This window comes from Cajanus cajan, chromosome 5 (genome assembly GCF_000230855.2).
Source record: "Cajanus cajan strain Asha chromosome 5, NIPB_CcT2T_4, whole genome shotgun sequence".
Lineage (NCBI taxonomy): Eukaryota > Viridiplantae > Streptophyta > Magnoliopsida > Fabales > Fabaceae > Cajanus > Cajanus cajan.
The window spans coordinates 71526630-71541293 of NC_138521.1; the positions used below are offsets into that span (position 1 = coordinate 71526630).

At 33.9% G+C, this 14664-nt stretch overlaps 1 long non-coding RNA gene and 1 other non-coding gene across 2 annotated transcripts; both read left to right on the forward strand.

Moving 5' to 3' along the window:
- The first annotated feature begins 5308 nt into the window (after nucleotides 1-5308).
- LOC114916494 (uncharacterized) lies at nucleotides 5309-8604 on the forward strand. Its single transcript, XR_014434269.1, has 3 exons — nucleotides 5309-7024; nucleotides 7846-7939; nucleotides 8255-8604. It is a non-coding gene; the product is annotated as an uncharacterized LOC114916494 (long non-coding RNA).
- Nucleotides 8605-13422: 4818 nt separating this feature from the next.
- Nucleotides 13423-14203, forward strand: LOC109809294 (protein S40-6). Its single transcript, XR_014434270.1, has one exon. It is a non-coding gene; the product is annotated as a protein S40-6 (transcript).
- Nucleotides 14204-14664: the final 461 nt, after the last annotated feature.

Here is a 14664-nt window from a genome sequence, read left to right on the forward strand (position 1 = left end):
ATAAAATTAGTACAAATAAATATCTTATTTTATAATTAATATAATTATTTAAGAAATAAATAATTAATGGAATGTGAAATTATTACCGTTTAGTAACTTTTAGAATTGCTTATATTGAAAGGTAAAAAGTAATAATGCATATACGTGAAGTCTACTTAAGAAAGAAAAAAAAAATCTGAAATGTACGGATGTTGTGAGTGTAAGGTATGTTGTACAAGTCTTCAACAAAGTAAAAATATTCCACTTCATGCATAGTAAAATACCACTGCTAAGCAGAATTATGACAGTAGTTCCTACATCATTTTTAAGCACTCTAAAAGGGATTCATTGACCACTCATAGGCAGAATAACAGAAACCCTTCTTTTTGTTGAACAAACACACCCAGGACCTAAATTTTATCAGCTCTAATACATGAATCCCATTGTTAAAAATAATACTATGCCTTTTCTTTTCAATTTGAAAAGAAAGACTTGTCGGTGTGGAACCCACAAATATATTCTTCATTCATTTCATGTTTTAAACTTACAAAGATTATGAAAAACTACATTAATTAATTTTCTTTCCTTCTACGATCTTTCTTCTCATTTTCATCAACACCAACGTAGTGTAAATAAAAAAGAAAGGAATAAATATGGTGATTAAAAATTTGTAACTAGCCGACAAAAGGCTTCCTGAAGATCCTGTCCCTTCACTCTACTATGGTGTACAAAACCCAAAACTGCATAGAATACACACCCAAATGCTAGAACAAGAGTGTTAACCTAATCATACAGTGTGGGTCTATTTCCCTTTCAGCACTCAAAAAAACAAAATAAAAAACTCAAAGAATTCAGCTTTGTACAATCATTGGTCACGCTGGCGATCCAGTTGATCCAATTGCTCCAATTAAATAAGAGCCATCATAAAACTAGTTAATTTAGTACCAAAATAATAGCATGGTACATGTAATCTAAATCTGCCAAGCATCAACCTATCTGGAAACCATGATATGTATGAATCCATCACATGGTGCAAATTAAAACGATCCACCAAGAATTATTACATAGTGACAAATGAGAATAATAATGTGAATTAATAGCAACAGTATTATGATTTTGCATGAGATGAATCCGTGCAAGGAGTGGCAGAACTAAACACAGAATGTGGCAGTTTGTGGGATGTCGTTGTTCATAAAGTTAGCATAAAATAGTGGGTCTGTGAGTGAATTGTAAAGAGAGCAGTTGCAAAACTGACTCTCGGGTGGTTAGTTTGTTATAGGTGTATTTGTCCTATAAATAAGTGGCTTTGCTCCACTAGATCAATATCAAGAATCAGTTACAATTTCATAAAGACTTTTCTGTTTCTCTTCTCTCTCTCTGTTTTTCTATATGGTATCCAGAGCGTGACGATCTCAATGGCCGATTTATCTCTCAATCTCTCTTCCTCTGCGTCAATCACTTTCGCGCACACGATCTCAACGAAACTAGATGAAATGAATTTTCTGATCTGGCGTCAACAAATCGAACCGGTTATCAAAGCTCATCGTCTTCAACATTTTGTGGTGTGTCCAAAAATTCCTTTGCGATTCTTAAACGAATCTGATCGAAATGAAGGAAGAATCAATCCAGAATATATAGCTTGGGAGCAACAAGATCAAATGCTTATGTCGTGGTTGCAATCGTCTTTGTCTCCTGCAATTCTCTCGCGAGTATTAGGAAGTGTTCATTCCTATCAAGTTTGGGATAAAATCCATGACTATTTTCACAAACAAACTCGAGCTAGGGCTCGACAGTTATGAACAGAGTTGCGATCTACTTTGCTTGAAGAAAAGACTATGGAAGAATTTCTTCTTCGCATTAAAGCCTTGGTTGATGCTCTTGCATCTGTTGGAGAATCAGTTTCACAACAAGAACATGTCGATGTGATTCTTGAAGGTTTATCGCAAGATTATAGTTCAGTCATATCTGTTATTGAAAGCAAATTCGATACTCCTTCAATTGAAGAAGTGGAAGCGTTGCTGTTAGCATATGAAATGCGCACTCAAAAATACAAAAAGAAACTCCTATCTGAATCAGTTGCAGTCAATCTCACACAAATCCCTAATTCGAACCCTAATTTTCAGGAAAATGGTAGTGTTGACAATCAGGTTAGTCATTCTTCACAAGGTGTTGATGTAAATATGAATGGTGGCAGAAATGCGTATCGCGGCCGTGGTGGTCGTCGTGGTCGTGGCCGTAGTGGACGATATTCAGGCGTTCAGTGTCAAGTGTGTTGTAAGATTGGTCATATTGCAGCAAATTGCTATCATCGTTTTGACCAAAACTATCAACCTTTCTTTACCTACAATTTTCAAGGCAATTTTTCTCAGAATCGTGAAAACTCATTTAGTGGAAATGTTGGACAACAGAGTTATGTCAATCAACCACAACAATTTTTTTCGCACAATGGATCCAATAATCAATGGACTCAGAACAACAGGCCAACTTCTAGTCAATGGAATCCGAACACCAAATCAACTTCTCAGCAACCAAGTGCTATGGTAACCAACATGAACACTGCTCCAAATCCTACAAATTGGTTTCCAGATTCTGGTGCATCTTTTCATGTGACAGGAGATCAACAAATTATTCATCAGATCAGTCCCTTTGAAGGTCCTGACCAAATTTTCATTAGCAATGGTCAAGGTTTGCCTATCCACTCCTCTGGTTCTTCATTCTTTTTATCTCAACATAATCCAAAAGTTTCTTTAGCCTTACATAATCTGCTGCATGTTCCTAATATTACCAAAAACTTAATCAGTGTTAGTAAATTTGCCAAGGATAACTCTGTCTTTTTTGAGTTCCATTCTACTCACTGTCTTGTTAAATCTTAGGCTACCAATGAAGTTTTGATACATGGCAGAGTGGGTCCTGATGGTCTCTACTGCTTTCCCAGTCTTCACCTTCAAGCTACTCCAAGCACTTCTGTCACCTGTTTAGTGTCAAATGTTTTTAATGATGTAAATACTGATGTTGATATCTTGAATAATTCTAGAACTAGTTCTCAGGCCTTATGGCATGCTAGACTAGGACATCCAAATTTTCATGTTCAGAAAATTGTTCTACAACAATGTAATGTTCCTATTTTGAATAAAAATGATCAGTTCTTTTGTGCTGCTTGTTGTATTGGAAAAGTCCATCGCTTGCCTTCTTCTTTGTCTGAATCTGTCTATAATACTCCTCTGGAATTAGTGTACAGTGACTTGTGGGGACCAGCCCCTATACAGTCTTCAAATAACTATAAATATTATCTAAGTTTTGTTGATGCTCATTCTCGATTTACCTGGTTATATTTGCTGCAAAATAAGAGTGACACATTTACTGTCTTTAAACAGTTTAAAGCCATGGTAGAATTACAGTTTAGTACTCCTCTTAAAAATCTTCAAACAGACTGGGGAGGCGAGTTTAGACCCTTTACCAAATACTTGACAGATCTCGGGATTAATCATAGACTCATTTGCCCTCATACTCATCACCAAAATGGGGTTATTGAAAGAAAACACAGGCATATTGTAGAACTTGGCTTAACATTGCTCAATCATGCTTCTCTGCCTTTAAAATTTTGGGACTCATTCACTACTGCTGTTTATCTTATAAACAGATTACCCACCACCTCTCTCAAGTTTGATGTCCCTTATAATGTTTTGTTCAAACAGATGCCAAACTACAAATTTCTAAAGACTTTTGGTTGTGCTTGTTTTCCCCTTCTTAGACCTTATAACAATCACAAACTAAACTTTAGGTCTCATGAGTGTGTTTTTCTAGGATATTCCACCTCTCACAAAGGTTATAAATGTCTTTCTCCAACCGGAAGGATCTTCATATCCAAAGATGTTGTTTTCAATGAATATAGATTTCCTTATTATGATCTATTTCCCAATAATGTCAATCCACCATTACATTCGGTAGATTCCTCTCAACATGTTACTTCAGCATCCATCCCTGTCCTAAAAACATTGTCTCCACAGTCTGTTGTACACAGTTCTGGTATTCCTGCTGTCACGACTAATTCCAATCATGATTCCAGTTCAGATTCTAGTCTCAACCCCTCTCCCATCACAAATTTGTCTAACAATACTAGTTCTCCTATGTCTCCTATTAATACAGAATCTTCTATACCTCTCACAGCTCAAAATGTTCATCCTATGCAAACTAGATCTAAATCTGGGATCTCAAAACCCAAATTATATTCCTCTATCCTTCTCGTTGAGTCTGAACCAAAGAGTGCTAGGCAAGCCTTGAAGGATCCTAAGTGGTTAGCAGCTATGCAACAAGAATATAATGCCTTGATTAACAATAACACATGGACACTTGTTAATCTTCCACAAAACAGGAAAGCTATAGGCTGCAAGTGGGTTTTCAGAATCAAAGAAAATCCTGATGGTACTGTGAATCGGTACAAAGCCAGATTGGTGGCTAAAGGATTCCATCAACAACCAGGGTTTGATTTCAATGAAACGTTCTCTCCTGTTATTAAACCTGTAACCATAAGGCTGATTCTCACTTTGGCTATTACAAACAATTGGGAAATTCATCAATTAGATGTTAATAATGCTTTTTTAAATGGTCTGCTTGATGAAATTGTTTATATGCAGCAACCACCAGGTTTTGAGACTGGTTCCACTATGGTCTGCAAGTTAAACAAAGCCCTATATGGCCTGAAACAAGCTCCCAGGCAATGGTTTGACAGATTACAAGCTACTCTGCTGCAGTTTGGGTTCAAAGCTAGCAAATGTGATCCTTCTCTTTTCGTTTATCACATAAATAACAATATTGTCTATCTTTTGGTCTATGTAGATGATATTATTATCACTGGAAGTTCGTCTCAATTTACTCAACACCTCATATGTCAACTTAATGCTATATTTTCTCTAAAACATCTTGGCAAGTTGGATTATTTTTTGGGAATAGAAGTCAAACACCAGCCAAATGGTTCTATAGTTCTCACACAAAGCAAGTATATCCGCGATCTTCTTCAGAAAACTAACATGCTTGAAGCCAAACCAATTTCAACACCTATGGTTTCTACTTCCAAGCTGTCTAAGCATGGGTATGATACATTGACTGATTCTACATTCTACAGGTCAGTTGTTGGAGCACTGCAATATGCTACAATAACCCGCCCTGAAATAAGTTTTGCTGTCAATAAAGTCTGTCAGTTTATGGCAAGTCCTCTTGAGAGTCATTGGAATGCAGTAAAAAGGATCTTAAGGTATCTTAAAGGTACACTATATCATGGGTTACACATTCAGGCTGCTGGGTCTCATCAAAAGTTTCAGCTACAGAAGATCAACGTCTGGGGCAGCTATCTTTTTTGGACCAAATTTAATTTCGTGGTGGTCTAGAAAACAACCTGTAGTTGCCAGATCAAGTAATGAAGCTGAATATCGAAGCCTGGCTCAAGCAACTGCTGAAGTGCTATGGATTGAAACTCTTCTTCATGAATTGGGAATTTCTTTCTCTGTTCCAGTTGTCTACTGTGACAATCAAAGCACAGTCTCTCTAGCTCACAATCCTGTTCTTCATTCTAGGACAAAACATATGGAAATCAACCTTTTTTTTGTTCGAGAAAAGGTTCTTGCCAAGCAACTCAGTGTTTAACATATTCCAGCTCAAGATCAGTGGGCTGATGCTCTCACAAAACCTTTGTCATCTGCCCAGTTTTTATTTTTGCGAGACAAACTCAAAGTTGTTGAGCTATCTTCTGCTGCTCACCCAACTTAGGTTTGTGAGGGGGTATGTGAGTGAACTGTAAAGAGAGCAGTTGCAAAACTGAATCTCGGGTGGTTAGTTTGTTATAGGTGTATTTGTCCTATAAATAAGTGGCTTTGCTCCACTAGATCAATATCAAGAATCAGTTACAATTTCATAAAGACTTTTCTGTTTTTCTTCTCTCTCTGTTTTTTTATAGGGTCAAGTTTAGGGGAGTAGCCTGCTTATGAATCATTCTAGTTGCAAAGTTTATTGTGTGTCGTTTGGCTAAGCAACATGGGGTGAGGGATTTCCTAAGATGTGGGATTATTTTGTCACTGTGGGCCACACAGTTATGACTATGAGCCGCCATGCCCATGGCCTAATATCCAATTTAATTTACCCACTCATTCAAATATTAAGCATGTCATTGCCAACTTCTTGTGTAATTTAACCAAAGTACAAAGTGCAATGCAATGGATGGGAGGCTGAGAATAAAAGCACAGCATAGGATGCTTGGTTGCACTGACGGGTCTAAGTCTAGCAGAGTTGGGCCCAGGGCCCACTCCTGCCACATCCAACCATTTCCTGTGTGACCCACTCTTCCACAATCTAAGGCCCATAAAAAACTTACTCATAATCAGTTGTACATTAATTAAAAGATGGCAGGTTACAGTCGCACACAGCTACCGTCATGCGTGTGATGTGAGGAAAGCATCACCAAAAGCCGGACCTAATTGGGTAAAGTAAAACTTCCAGTCTTGTACCGGGCCTGGGCCCGAGGCCCGTGAGTGTTGATTGTGAAATATTATTATAGTATATAATTGGGGGCTGATAATGCTCCTTGGTTTTGAATCCAGAATACGACAGCTCCAGGGCTGTGGGTCCCACACGGAGCGGAAACGTAATTGTGGACCGCTGAATGTGCCTGGGTCTCTCACTCTGGATTTTGATTTTTGAAGATGCTATTTGTAAATCCATTGCCATTCATTTCACGTCACACTGAAGTGGGATTAGTTTAGGTTTAGTTCTAATCTAATGATGACCGCAACCTTCAGAAACCAACAATTATGCATTGTGTTGTGTTGGTTCAATTCGATCGGTGTCCTTATCAGCATTATCTTCAATTCCCACATCTGTAACTATAACTATTACTAGAACCTTATTTTCACAAAAAATTACAACCTGTCATTGTGTTCCCACGTGGAGCGGATAGAGACAGCATCCACGGGCTCTGTTGTTCCAGAATCTTACACGTGGTGGGTAGTAAGAGGTTGCACAAGAAGATAGTTAACATTTCAGTACCCACGTGGAGGTTGGGATCTTCCTTGGATGCATTTGACGTAGTCAAAACCCTATTCTCTTTACGTGGACATGCATTTATCCCTTCTCTCTGCTATTTCTTAATCCTTTACATTTTTTATTTTTTATTTCCCCAATGATTTTATTATATATAATATAATACTATATGCACAGCTGGTCACTATCCTTTATGGTTATTTTATAGTAACTACATAAATTATCTATAAATGTACTCTCTTTTTTTTTTAATCATCGCACTGAAATATATTATCACTACAGGTAAATTCCATTATAAATTTACATGTAAACCATTAAATATATTATCACGCTTTATATATGTACTTATTTTTTCAACTCCTACTTATTCATTTCACTACTTAGGGAAACAAATGTGCTATTATCAATTTGTGATTCTTAACTTCAGTTGTATTTTTTTAAAATGCTTAATTATTGATATAATTTTTTTAAAATGTTTATTGATATAATTTTTGTAATACTGTAAGTTTTTGTTAAGTATTATCTTTTAACAATATTTATATGTTGTGGTGTACTAAGATGTGGTGTTGTGAGAGATTTTGAGAGTTGAAAAACCCCTGAGGAGTTTATAGGTGTTTTGGATAATTTTTCTGGACAGATGTTTAGTTTGATCCTAAGAGAAAAATATATATAAGATTTCTTTTCAGAATTGAGTTTTATAAGTTCCGTTCTTAAGAATCTTAGAGAGATAAGTTAGAGAAAAACGCCTTGGACTCAATGAGTTTTTTTCTCTCTAAACCTTCTCTTGGGAGGGATACTTTCCCTGGAGTTCTGATTTGGTTGTGTTTGTTCATTCAGGTAAATAGAACTGTGAATCAAGATTCACTCACGTGAAGTTTGTGGAAGAAGCTCGAAACTATTTCCTTCTTCTCTTTTCCTCTTAGATTTTAAGGTAAGGAAAGCTAAAACCTAGTTTTTGATGATTGTTGGGTTGTTATGCATGAATTGATTATTGAATGAGTGCAATTATGTCGTTGAAATGCATGAACTTTGAAGTTGGGTTGTTGAATTTAGTGAAGTCATTTTCAAAGAGAAGAATTTGATGATTTGTGGTGATCTTTGGTTGCATGATGAGTTTCTTGTTGAACATGAGTTGTTGGTGGTGTATATATGTTGTTGGTGTTTTGCATGCTTGAGATTTTCTAGTTTTTAGGTGGCTTGAGCAAAATTTATGGTTTGTTAACTGAAGAACTCACTATCATACCAGGCGTGGTTTTACTCACATCAAACGCAAGATTGGTGGTGCTAGACATGAGGAGAGAGAATTGTCTCAAATTGAAATGGTGTCAGACATGGTTTGAATGGCGCTGAGTGTGAGATGAGAAAATTGTTTCTGTTTAGATTGAGGTTGGGCATGAGACTTTGTCACACCAGACATGAGGGTTCAGGGGTCTCTACCTAATTCACACCAAGTGCGAGTTGTATGCCATCTAGTGTGGGCGAGGTAGAAAGCTCCCTCAACGACACTGGGTGCTCCTTGTACTAACTTGTTGTTTTCATAAATAATTGGTGAACATGGATAGGTTAAATGAATTTATTACATGTTGTATGTTGTTAGGTGTGGTTGGGGTCTACATATATTGATCTAAAATAATATATGTAAATGGTTATATGTGGTTCAACTGATGAGGTGCATTTGTGTTGTAAATTGATTAATGTTATTAGATCAATATCCATTGAGTTAGGGTAACACATATAGATGAATATTGTTGAGGTGTGATATTGGAAATGCTATGGACATTTAAGCATGTCGATTGACTTAGGACTAGAGTAGAGGTTGTTTTTAAAAGTTAGATATCCTATTGTGAGGATATTGGTATGATGTTTTATGAACCCATTTGTTAAAAAACCCTCCTTAAGTAGGCATTATCGCTTAGAGTTGATGGTTGAGTCTCCTTTAAAACTTTAGTTAATGTGATATATGAGTTAGGTTGAGGCATACTAGTTATAAATGACTAATGTTGATCTGTATGTGGGTAAAGTCGAGACATACATATATAAAGTGACCAATTGAGTAAAGCACAAGGTAGGAGACTTAGTCCCTAATTGAGTATCGAAGGTGCATAGTATTTGAAGGGTGATCGATAGACTAAATCTATAGGGGACTTAGTGTTACAAGTTAATGCTATGGCAGACTCATATTCAAGTTGTTATACCATAACAATAATACTAGACTTTTTAGTTTAAGTGATAACATATAAGAAACCATGTTGTTAAGAATTGGTATCCCAATTTGGTTGTGGACCTAGTAGGTGTAAAAAAGTCGTGTTGATTTGGTAGGATTAAACCATTTAGACTACTTACCCTATTAGGATATCTTCATAGTGTGACGATGCATTATATGAGGTGTATGCATATGATGTGTTGTGATTCAATATTGTTCATATGCTTGTTGATTATATGGTTGAATGGCACAGTTGTTGGTGTATGGATGATGACATTGTTGTCTACCTTTGTAAGGTATTGGATGTCATGTTGAGGTGTATTGTTGTATTGATATGTTTTAGACGAGGGGGAGCTTTATTGTCGATCTACATGTTGGTATTGTGAGTGGTGTACATGCTTTCACTTTTATAGCTAGAGGTAGGTTAGGGCTTTTGTGAGGCCATACAGGTGGATGGTTTGCTGTTGATTTTTGTCGAGTTACTTTGCTATAACCCATGTATAAATATTGTTTGGTCAACAACTTAAAATTTCTATTTCATAACTATGGATTATTGTACTTATATATTTTGTGTAGTTTTATTTTGCTTAGTTATTTATGCTTATATATATAGATCTAGGTGATGTGATTATATTGATCCTAAGTGTATACGTCTCTTTATTGTTAGTAATCAATTTTATTAAGTGTAGGGATCATGAAGAATCATTACCTTAACAATTTTAAATTTTCAAAATTGATTATGTTACACTTTCTTTATTAATGTTTTAATTCAAAACATTAAATAACACATATACAATTTAATATTTTAAAACAAATTAAAATTTAGTATTTTCTACTAAAATAATAGAATGATTATTTTAAAAGCTAAATATAAAGATTTAGAATTATTATTCGAGTCTATTTTTTAAATATAATAAAGGAATTAATATTTAACATTTATTTTGAAGAAAAAAATACTATTATAAATTATGATAACCTCATGATGGATGTTTTGTTGACTAGAATGATGCCTTCAAGATATTCTAATCCACTTACGAACATTTTATTTAATTTACCTTTTCGTTTCAAATAAGACATATTGCGTTGGATGACTCATAAATTCCCTTTCATTCATTCATATTCCAAACCAACTTGTTCATACTTTTTTTTCTTATTCAAATTTCAGCCTAGTGAAAGAACTATGTGAAACCTCAAATGTTAATCGCAGTGACCAGAAGTAGAAAAGATATAAATCTCTTTATTCCAATTATAACGACCAATAACAACGAAAATGGAAAATTGATGGAAGAAGGGCATGTCAGTTAGCGGAATTAGATTATTGCATTTTCTTCTCTTTTTTTTTTTTTTTTTGGTGAGATTTTCTTCTCTGCCTATCTGCCTACATTTATCTAATAAAATTTGCCTAAATGGTCCCACTTGCCATCATAATTGTGTGTTATTTCCAATAACTTAAACGAATAATTTTTTTTAAAAGATTCCATTTATTTTCTGAAAATAATAGTACTAGAAAATTCTCTACCCATATATATTTAGAATACTAATTATATATAGAGAGAAAAAGAAAGGAAAAATTCACTTATTTCAATAATAAGTCTACTTAAACTTATTTTACTTAATAATTCATATTTTGTATCAAATTTTAATGATTTAACTATTGAATTAAATTTTTTTAATTATAAATTAATTAAATGGAACATCAAATAATTTTTAAATTTTTTAAAACTTCGTAGAATTGATTTATGCATTAAGAATTTTTAATTAAATGATTGAATCATTGAATATAAAATATGAGTTAGTGAGTGAAATAATTTTAAGTAAACTTACTTTTGAAATAAGTAGATCCCTCCTTATATATATATATATATATATATATATATATATATAGAGAGAGAGAGAGAGAGAGAGAGAGAGAGAGAGAAGTATATCTAATGAGAACATATCTTATTATGACACATGAGAGCAATAAATTATAATTTTTTAGATTATAGATAAAAAAAAAATTAATGGTTAAGACTAAATCTCAAATATAAATGTTCTCTTACAAGATTATTATTATTATCACTTGTACAACTATCAACATCATCATCAATCATTGATATCATTACTACCATTGTTGTCGTTACTGTTATCATCATTATTGTCGCTATCATCGTCAACGTTAATAGTAATGATGACAATAATAATAATCATAATGACAATGATGATAATGAGCTACTGTTGTTAGTGTCGTTGTCATTGTTATTGTCATTGTCAATACATATATATATATATAGAGAGAGAGAGAGAGAGAGAAGAAATTTATTTACTCTAAAAGTAAGTCTTAGTGACTTATTTCACTTGATAACTCGTGTTAACATCAAATTTTAACAACTCAACCGTTAAATTAAAAGTTATTAGTATATAAATCAAGTCTAGAAATAAAAAAAATGAAAAATTATACAAAACTTTATTTCATTAATAATTCAATTTAACAGATGATCATTAGGGGTGAGCAACGGGTGGATTTGGTCGGGTTTGGTCGGGTTTGGGTGAAAAATGTCCAACCCATTGTAAACCAACTTTGAAAAAATGTGACCCATATCCGACCGACTAAGCTTTTGATTTGAGGCGGTTCGGGTTGAAACGGATTCAGATTTGAGCGGGTGGGTACAATCGGGTTTGAATTTTTTTGTAGACCAAATTATCTTAACAAAGATGAAGCTTAAAACGATAAAAAAAATATTTTAAAAATAGTGTACAAAAATAGAATGAAGGTGACAATAGATGGTGTAAGTAGATTCGTAGATTAAACATTTACAAACTAAAGAAGCAAAAATAAAAGATAACAAAATCCATAGTTGTTACATGCAAAAGAAATCTAAAGTTAGATTACAAAACCCATAAGAAACCACAGCCGCACAAGTTGTACTCAAAATAGAGATAAGAAGATGGAAAAGAAAGACAAAGAAAGAAGCAAAAAAAAAACTCTAAAAATGGACTAGTGTGTTGAGAAGTTGAATGAGGAAGGAGAAGACAAAATAAATATCTAAGTTATGAGAAAAAGAAGAAAAAAGTTACAAATTGATGACTATATTATACTTGAAATAAAGACTTTTAAGTTTGGACCATTGTTGTTTAGTTATACAAAAATAATAAAAATCTAAACTTATCTCATTTTCGGTTGGGTTCGGTTTTTAGCGGGTTTAAAAATTCAAAACCGAACCTGCCCAATATAACCCGTATAAAACTAAAATTTTAACCCGATTTACCCATAAGACCTGCCCGAACCCACTCAAAAGTAATATTTTTTATCGGGTTTTTCGGGTTCGATTTGGGTCTTGGTTTAATGCTCACCCCTAATGATCATAATTTTTTTTATACTTTTCTTAAAGAAAATATTTTATACGTTGATTTAAATCTATATAATGATGCATCATGATCATGTCAATTCTATAAAAGTAAAATATAAGTTTAACTTATTATCTATAAAAAAAATTAGGTCTAGTTTGACTTTTTATAAAAACATAATCTAAACTATTAGTTTATTTAAAAGATTATTTTACACTAACAACTTTAAATAAACTTGAATTTCAATAAGTCAACACATCTAGTTTTAAATACATGCGAAAGTTTTTTTTTAAAATTTGCGTGATAAAATTTTTTTTACTCCATTATTATTAAAATTTATATTTAAAAAATATATAAAAAATTAATGTAAAATGGGTAACTTATACATACTTATATACACCTTTTTTATTGACAAATATTAGTAATTATCCACTTAGATGCATTCACATATACCGAGATGAAAAAGGGTAATCTTATAAAAAATTATAAATATTTCTTATTTTTCATTTGGAATATTTTAAATAATCAACTATTAATATAAAGTAAAATAGTGGATGAAGATGTGATTGCTAGAATTTCTATTTTTTATTTCTTGGTTTCTTAAAAATAATAAATATAAAAGTTATTGATAGTTTGATTGTTTGCATTAAAAATTTAATTATTCAATTATATTATTAATAATATATATATATATATATCAGTTTTTTATTATATTAGATAGATAAATAGATTAATTTATAAGATTTATAAGCTTAAATTTAATTTTTTTAAATAAATAAACTTAAATGAGGGCGAAACTCAAATTGAAATGAAATGAAAGGAGAAAGGAGAAAGGAGTAAGGAGTTGGAAAGGTGAAAGAAAAAGGGTATAAATAGAAGTGGAGCAGTATGCAGAGAGGTTATGGCAAAGGCAAGGCAGGTAAGTAAGTAAGAAGTAAGAAGTAAGAAGTAAGAAGGAAAAGCGATGAAGGTATTGCAAATATAATATAATAAGTAAGAATCAATATTCACTTGGCTTGGCTTCTTTAAACCACCATGGCAAAGGCTGCCCTGCCTCGGACCGATCGTTTTCTGGGAACACTCTACACGCAAGGCTCGGCCGCCGCGGACTCCTCCGAGTTCCGGGAGGAGGAGATGTGGTCCATGACGGAGGCGGAGGTGAATGGGGACTGGGACTGGGAGAGACGGGCGGCGCCGCGGCGGAGGAGCAGGGACCAGGTGGGGGGCCTGTCGCTGGCGTTCGAGGATCCGGGGTGTGGTACGAGGATCGTGCAGCAGCAGTACGCGGTTTCCTCGCCACGTCCACACCAAATGCCTACGTCAGCACCCGTCAACGTGCCCGATTGGAGCAAGATCCTTAGGGTGGACGTGGACTCGCTGCAGGGGATGGTGGACCATGCGTTCGAGCCGGAGGAGACCGAGTCGGAGATGGTTCCGCCGCACCAGTACTTGGCCCGTAGCCGGAACATGGCTTCCAACTCCGTTTTCGAGGGAGTCGGTCGCACCTTGAAGGGCCGCGACATGCGACGGGTTCGCGACGCCGTTTGGAGCCAGACTGGGTTCGATGGTTGACACTTTACTTCTTTTTTTACCTTCAACCATATCAAATCCAATGTAATCCCCTTTTCCCAAGGAATGCAATTGCAATTCACTATTCTCTATTCACTATTCTCTTCTCTCTTTTCGGATACATAATAATACATTTCTATTCTGCTTCTCCTTCTTCTTCTTCTTCTTCTTCTTCCTGCGAATTGCTAAACCCAAAACCAACACAAACAAACCAATCATTATTTATTTATTTTAAATTTGAAGAACAAAAATTTTCATAAAGAGAATCAAACGTGTAATTCAAAAATATAAAATAAATACATTATAATTAATCAAATATCAATTCACTTTTTTTTTTATATATTATTTAATTGTTTAATTTAATATAAAATTTGAATTTTTTCCAATAATTTAATCAGAAAAGTAAATATTAAATTGGTTTTTAATAAAAATTAAATGTTATAATTAAAATAGATTGATCTTCGTTATTTATGTAAAATTATAATTTTAATCATTTTGAAATATTATGTAAGATGATGTACTTAATTTTGTCATTTAAAAATATTTAAATACTCTTT